Source organism: Gossypium hirsutum, chromosome A11 (genome assembly GCF_007990345.1).
Source record: "Gossypium hirsutum isolate 1008001.06 chromosome A11, Gossypium_hirsutum_v2.1, whole genome shotgun sequence".
NCBI lineage: Eukaryota > Viridiplantae > Streptophyta > Magnoliopsida > Malvales > Malvaceae > Gossypium > Gossypium hirsutum.
In genome coordinates, this window is record NC_053434.1 from 72,674,682 (window position 1) to 72,683,215 (window position 8,534).

An 8,534-nucleotide genomic window follows, 5' to 3' on the forward strand; every position below is an offset into this window, starting at 1 on the left:
ATTGTTAAAAGAAGTCTTAGTGCACAAAGCTCTATAGGTGAAACGCAACCCGAGAATTTGTTTCATACCCGATGTTATGTTCATGGAAAGGTTTGTAGCGTTGTGATCGATGGCGGGAGTTGCACAAATGTTGCAAGCACACTTATGATCAAGAAGTTGTCTTTGCCGACCCTTAAGCACCCGAGTCCCTATAAGATGCAATGGCTCAATGAAGGAGTCGAACTTAAGGTAACCAAACAAGCCTTGATTCCCTTTTCAATTGGAAAGTACCAAGACAAGATTTTGTGCGACGTTGTGCCCATGCATGCGGGCCATTTACTGTTTGGGAGGCCGTGGCAATTTGATCGGCGAGTCAAGCACGACGGGTTTTCTAACCAATATTCATTCAAGCACAAAGGCAAAAATATCACTTTGGCCCCATTGTCTCCACAACAAGTGATGGAAGATCAACAACGATTAAAGCAATCCTTGGAAGATTTGAATGAACAAAAAAGAAATTGAGAGAGAGTGAAAAAGAAAAGAAAAATGATTCAAAAGAAAAGAATCGAGATTGTGAGAAAAACAAGATCAAAGAAAAAGAAAGTGAAAGAAATTTGAGTGAGAGAAAGAAAAATGTTTTGATTAATCGTTGTGATACGAGTCACAAAAGCCCAAATTCTTGAAGGCGAGGCCCAATAAGCAAATTCCCAGCCCAATCAAGAAATCCACCCATACTTAGTTGAAAATCAGGCCAAATTGTCAAAGTGGCCCAAGTTGTAAAGTTTTATTTTTATTTATTTATTTATTTATTTTACTTAGTTTAAATTTTTATATTCAGTCCAAGAGTCCCAAATAAAAGACCCTTGGCCGAATTTCCATATTAAAATAATTAGGAGTTTTTTTTTTAGTTTTAGTTTTAGTGTTCTAATTAAATTAGGAAAACATTTGAAAGGCCTATTTATATGGCTTAGCCAGCCACCCTACATTACGTTACAATTACATTGAAAATTTCAGATTTGATTTGAGTGAAAATTCTCTTTGAGTTCTTCAAGGATTTTCTTTTGAGTTTTCTTTAGAAGTTGTTTTAACAATCTTTTTGATTGTGGCAGCCATCTTCAACCTTCTTCTTGCCGTTGATATTCTTTGGAGGGGAGATTAGAGCCGTTTGAAGGGAGTTGTGAGATCTTTAGAGATTTCAAGGCTTCTTAGGACTTATCTTTTAATTTCTTACTGTCAATTCTTTCTTTATTTCTGCTTGTGCCGAATCTTTATCTAATTTATTTTCTGTTCTTATTGTGTTTTCAGCCATTTTCTATCTTAAGGAGTTAGCCCAAAAATCCCCAATTTCTAGGGTTCTTGCCGATTCATCCATACTCTTTTTGGGAGAAATTAGATTGCCGAAATTTGGGGAAAACTATCTGGGTGTTCAATTGGGTAGAATCGCAACCTCTTCTAGGGTTTCAAGATTCCTTATTAACACTTATTTCTATTCTCTATTTGATTCTTTACTGTTTTGGGGATTTTATTTCAGATCTGAAAATTCAAAAATCTAATCTTTTAATTTTCTGTTTTGTTTCAGATCTAATTGTTTAGGGTTTTCGTAGGAGTTTCTCGTGACTTGGCAACTCGATCTTGGTCCGCGCGCAATCCTATATCATTTCGTTGTCTTCCTGTCTCTTCATTTTTTCAGGTTAAACCAAGAAAGGAATTACGATTACATTATATTCCTGAGAAGAGAAGGTTCATATTGCGAGAGAATGGTAAAACCGATCCTCAAATCCATAATCTCAAGGATAGACAAGGTTTGGTTTCTGAAGAACTAAAAACATCTCTATTTTGTTCAAAAGGTGATGACATTCGTGAATATGACAAGTTTGGTGAAGAAGTGGAAGATTATTGGCCAGTACTAAGTTTAAATTTGCAAAACTTGATTCGACTAAGTGATCTTGTTTCTTTTGGCCGATTAATATTTTTTTCACATATTTGTTTAAAAGACTTTTTGTGGATTTGTGGTTATTCGTTAACATCTATTCGTCCATTGGATGGGATTTTTCATGGTGAAGATTTGACCAATCGATTTAATTGTTTGATTCATGAGTCTTCGAATCCATTTGATAGAGTGTGTTGTGGGATATGTGTTTCTTTGCATGAACTGTTCATATTCGTATAATTATTTCTCATGTCTAGTTCCTTGATGAATTTGGAAAGTCAATGTGGAAAGGTAAGGCTTATCTATATTTTTGAATTCGGCAATAGTTCTTTTGCTCTAATTATGATTGAAAATTTGGAAAGAGTTCGCAAGTTTTTAGTTCATTGTGTCATTCATAATTTTCTTTATTGTGTAGGTAACACTTTGAAGTGGCTTTGCCTTAAAGAGGGAGGGCAAGTAACTAATCGGTGTTATTTTCAATCTATTCATGAATTTCAGGTTGCTGGGCACAAGTTTGTCAAATTCAACAACCAAGGGGTCTTTGTTGATGTGAGCTTGCCTACGAACCAAATGGAGAACGAACAAGAAGCCATTAAGCTGTCCATTGGTCCAATAACGCGAGCTAGAGCTAGACGATTCAAAGATGCTATTTTAGCAATGGTGGAACGGGTTGAGGAAAATGATAGCAAGGAGTTTAAAAATGAGCTGAACATATTCAACTTCTTTGAAGCTGAATTTCGTTCTAGCTAATTAATTTGCTGCTGGAATTTTAGACCATTTAAATAAGCATTTAAATAAGTTTCATTACAGCTTTTAAATATGTCTTAATTTATTACAAGTGTTTAATATGTTGATTTGGTTGAATTAAAGGTGTCTAGATGTCATTTAATTTGTTTGAATATATTACATGAATTAACTATGTTCAGCCGAATTAATGTGTCTTGTTTAGTACATATTTAATTCGGCTTAATGTTAATTAGTATGTTCATATTATGTTTTAAATTAATTCAGCTGAATTGAGTTAAATTAATGAGGTTCATTTGTTTTATTTAGGTTCAGCCGAATGTGGAAGATGCATGGGAAAGGTTGGCCGAATGTGGTGTGCAAGATGCATGCATGTTGGATTCAATGCACCTAATGATACATGCATGAACTACATTAAAAATGGTGTGCTGATTATTGAAGTTCTCTAAGTGACCATTCAGCTAAAGAGATAGTTTTTCAAGCTGCCATTATTTCCTTCACATTGCTGGATACATTTTGGCCATTCGGTTCTTGGTGTTCACATTTTAAGGCTCTTCAAAACCGTCCATTCACACCTAATGTGGCTGTTCAAGTGCCCTCTTTATTATTGATAATTTTTCAGCAAGAGTTGCCTATTGAATGATCATTTAAGCTCATCAGCTGAATGTAGCTGCTACATGCATTCCCAAGATTCATTTGCTTAATATGGAAGCTTCATGTATGGTCACCATTCAGCCGAACCTACATTGGCCATTTTTGTTCAATGTTTGCTTAGAAACTAAGTCTAGAATATGTCCATTCGGCTACTAGGCATTAGGCTATAAATAGTTACTCATTTTCTTGTAAAAGGACTTTTGACAAATTTCTGAATGAAATATCATTTTAGTGAGGCAATTCACTCTCTTTATTCTCCAAAGCTCAAATTGACTTATCTTCAACAAGTGGCGTCAATCTGACTTTGTTTCGAACTTATCACCATTGGTGTGGCGTTCTTCATACCGTAGGTTCCTATTTTGCTAAATAGAGGGTCTCGATTTTATCCCAAATCCTTTCTTTCTTTGAAACCTTAAGCCCCGGGGTCCTTATTTGCTAATAAGGGTTCGACTTGTTTTCATTGAAATATCCAGCAAACAACACTCCATCAAACTCCCTTGTTTCCCAAAGCCATTTAATTTTAAACACCAAGACTTGAATTTATTTCAAGGCCGACACTACCTAATTTCGATCGGGAAATATTACGACTCGTTATTTCATACGAAACGAGCTCGTATCAGTTGGTATCAGAGCTGGTTAATTTAGGTACGTAAATTGTAGATTCAAAAAAATCGAAAAAAAAAATCGAAAAAAAATCGAAAAAAATATTTTGAAAAAAAAATTGCATACGGTCTAGGTGCGGACGAAAAGAACGTGAAAGATCCGTAAAAAAAAAGAGTCTGGAGACACTTCAACAAATTTTTTTCTAAAATCACATTCTACACTCCTTTATACCCATTTTAGTGAATTTTCACGCTATTAAAAAAAATCCCAATTAGTGAATCCATTTTATACGCATCTTAAGCCTTTCTTTCTTTCGAGCCTACCCTAAACCATACGACTTTCCCTTGCAAACCCCTTGAAGTTGACCCACAAGTGTGGATAAATCTAAGTAGCTTTTCAGAATATCGAGAGTTGGATTTGAGAGGTAAAAGGCAAGAGAGTACATCAAGATAAAAGCCGAAAATAGAGTGAAACACGAGAGGAGTGAATTCTTTTCTTGTGAGTGAATTGTGAGGTTTTTTTTTTGTGGTGAGGATATTTTCTTAATTTTAATCATCATGTCAAGGAGCCCGGAATGACGAGCAACAAGTGGAGGAGCCTCGAATGTCGCTGGTGGAGGAGTTAATCTTCAACCAAAGAGAAACGTTCCCGGAGGCGGAGTGCCCAATCTACAAGTTCAAGCAATCGTGCGAGAAATTTCTCGTTTGTTCCAACCTCAATTTGATTCCCTTTATGAACGAATGGAACAAATGGAGGAACGAAGCCAACGTGCGAACACCCCTCCTATTCCGAGAAGAGAGCGAGAACGTCCATGGCAACATGCAAATGATCTATATGAAGCAAGTGACGTTGAAAGTGATCGAGCTTCGCGACAAAGTGCAAGGCGACAAGGCCAACGAGCACGGGGACCAAGAGATCGAGAGAGGACCGATGATGATTTAAAAAACATTAAAATGGTGATTCCTGCTTTTCAAGGAAGGTCGGATCCCGAGGCCTATCTTGAATGGGAGAAGAAGGTGGAGTTAGTTTTCGAGTGCCACAATTACTCGGAAAGCAAGAAGGTAAAGTTAGCTGCTATAGAATTCTCCGAATACGCCATAATATGGTGGGATCAACTCACGATGAGCCGAAGACGCAATGGCGAACGTCTCGTGTCTACATGGGCGGAAATGAAAGCCATAATGAGAAAGCGATTCATTCCTGATTACTATCACCGGGAGTTGTATCAAAAGCTCCAAAGCTTAACTCAAGGCCAACGAAGCGTGGAGGATTACTACAAGGAAATGGAAGTGGCCATAAAGGTTGAAAAACAATTAAAGAGAAAAGGTACGTTCCGTTCTTTCCCTAATACTTTTTCTACGACTAAGTGGGGGCAAGGGTCCAACAAACGAGACTTGCCGAGTCGAAATAAAGAAGTAAGTGGAGCTACCAAATTCAACAAACCGATTGCCGAATCGAGTAAAGGAAAGATGGATGCCCAACCAAATAGATCCCGAGACATCAAATGCTTCAAATGTCTTGGAAGGGGCCACATCACAAGCCAATGTCCGAACCAAAATGCGATGTTTGTTCGAGATGATAGAGAAATTGAATCCGAAAGTGAACAAGAGAACGAGGCTATTGAACAACTCGAAGAAGAGGAAGACATCGAACAAGCCGAGAATGGAGAAATCTTGGTTGTGAAAAGAAGTCTCACCTTGCAAGGTGCCGAAAATGATCAACAACGCAAAAACATCTTCCATACGCGATGTCAAGTGCAAGGTAAGATTTGTTTGTGATAATCGATGGGGGAAGTTGTACAAATGTGGCTAGCACATTGATGGTGGAGAAACTCGGATTGGCCACCACCAAACATCCCGATCCGTATAAAATCCAATGGCTTAACGATGGTGGAGAATTAAAGGTAACAAAACAAGTGATCATTTCATTCACAATCGGAAAATATCAAGATGAAGTGATGTGCGACATTGTACCGATGCATGCGGGGCATCTTCTTTTGGGACGTCCGTGGCAATTCAACAAGCGAGCAATTCATGATGGTTACACAAATCGATTCTCTTTCAAACATATGAGATGAATGGTGACTCTAGCTCTGTTATCACCGAAACAAGTGTACGATGATCAACTCAAAATGAGGAGTTCGATTGAAAAATCAAAAGAAATCGAGAGAGAGCAAAAAAATGAAAAGAATAAAGAAAAGAGTGAAGAAAAGAAGAAAAACAAAAAGATGAGTGATAAAAAAAGAGAGAGTGATTCAAAAGAAAAGAAATGAGTGATGAGATTGAAAAAAAGAATTTGTTTGTAAAAGAGAGGGAAGTTCGAAAATCGATGCTATTGAAACAACCATTGTTGGTTCTTTTGTACAAGGAGAGCTTGCTTGGCACTAACGAATTTGATGACAAATTGCCTTCTTCTATTTTGTCTGTGTTGCAGGAATTTCAAGACGTATTCCCGGAAGAAATCCCGAGTGGGTTACCACCTATTCATGGAATTGAACACCAAATCGATCTTGTGCCGGGAGCCGCAATTCCAAACCGACCTGTTTACAGGAGCAATCCTGAAGAGACGAAAGAATTACAAAAGCAAGTAAATGAACTCCTTGAAAAGGGCTATGTGCGTGAAAGCCTTAGTCCATGCGCCGTGCCTGTTTTACTAGTTCCGAAGAAGGATGGAACATGGAGGATGTGCGTGGACTGCCGTGCTATAAATAAAATAACTATCAAGTATCATCATCCTATACCACGATTGGATGATATGCTTGACGAGCTAAGTGGCGCAAGTTTATTTTCAAAAATCGACCTTAAGAGCGGTTATCACCAAATACGGATGCGTGAGGAAGATGAGTGGAAGACTGCGTTCAAAACGAAGCATGGGCTTTACGAATGGCTCGTTATGCCATTTGGCTTAACGAACGCCCCAAGCACATTCATGAGGCTTATGAATCACGTTTTAAGACCTTTTATTGGTAGATTTTGCGTAGTATACTTCGACGATATATTGATCTATAGTAAAAATTTGGATGAACTTATTTTACATTTAAAATCTGTTTTGGAAGTATTGAGAAAAGAAACCTTGTATGCTAATTTGAAGAAATGTGATTTCTGCACTAACAAGGTTGTGTTTTTAGGTTTTGTTGTTAGCTCGGAGGGTCTTGAAGTCGATCAAGAGAAGATCAAGGCGATCCAAGAATGGCCCCGTTCGACGAATGCCTCCCAAGTCTGAAGTTTCCATGGACTAGCAAGTTTTTACCGTCGATTCGTGCCAAATTTCAGCACCTTAGCCGCACCTTTAACCGGGGTTATTTGTAAGAATTCCAACTTCATTTGGGGAGAGGAACAAGAAAAATTCTTTTTGAAAATTAAAGATTGTCTAACTCATGCACCGTTATTAGCTTTGCCTAACTTTGATAAAACTTTCGAGTTAGAATGTGATGCATCAGGTTTAGGCATTGGAGCTGTGTTGATGCAAGATGGTCGTCCTATTGCCTATTTTAGCGAGAAACTGAATGGTGCTGTCTTAAACTATCCAACATATGACAAGGAGCTCTATTCGTTGATCCGAGCCTTAGAAACATGGCAACACTATCTTTGGCCCAAGGAATTCGTCATACACACCGATCATGAGTCCTTGAAGTATTTAAAGGGGCAACACAAGTTGAATAAGCGACACGCTAAGTGGGTAGAATTTCTCGAATCTTTTCCCTACGTTATTAAATATAAGAAAGGTAAGGAAAACGTAGTGGCTGATGCACTATCTCGAAGGTATGCGTTGCTAAATATTTTGGATGCTAAGTTAATGGGGTTTGTATTTCTTAAAGATTTATATGTCAACGATGCTGACTTTGGTGAATTCTTTAGATTATGTGCAAAGGGAGCCTACGAGAAGTACTATCGACATGATGGGTACTTATTCCGAGAAGGAAAGCTTTGTATACCCCAAGGTTCCGTACGAGAAGTGTTGATCGAAGAAGCCCATAGCGGAGGATTAATGGGGCACTTTGGTGTTGCTAAGACATTAGCTACATTGCACGAACATTTCTTTTGGCCCAAGATGCGACGAGATGTCGAACGATTTTGTAATAGATGCATTGCGTGCAAACGGGCTAAGTCACGAATTAAGCCCCACGGTTTTTATAAACCATTACCTATTCCCGAAACCCCTTGGTCTGATATCTCCATGGATTTCGTGCTAGGTTTACCTAGGAGTAAGAATGGCCGAGATTCAATATTTGTGGTTGTAGATAGGTTCTCAAAAATGGCCCATTTTATAGCATGTCATAAAACTGATGATGCCGTTAATGTTGCTAACTTATTTTTCAAAGAGGTGGTCAGGTTGTGATGTGATCCGGCTCGGTTGATTGAGTCGATTCACTTGATTGCCCGATCGTCGACGAGAAGTTCGTTCGAAATTGTTTTAAGATGAAGATTGTTTTCAGTTTAAGCGGAAGACTTTTAAAAGGGTTCAAAAGATAGGCTAAATTCGGATATTTTGTAGGTTCGGTTTAATAAAAAAAGAAATAAAGTTTATATTTAATAAATAGGATGGAGATGAAAAAAATGAACTTAAGTATTAAGAACGATTCAATACTATGTAAAGTATTGCCCCGGGACTTATATTGCTTAAG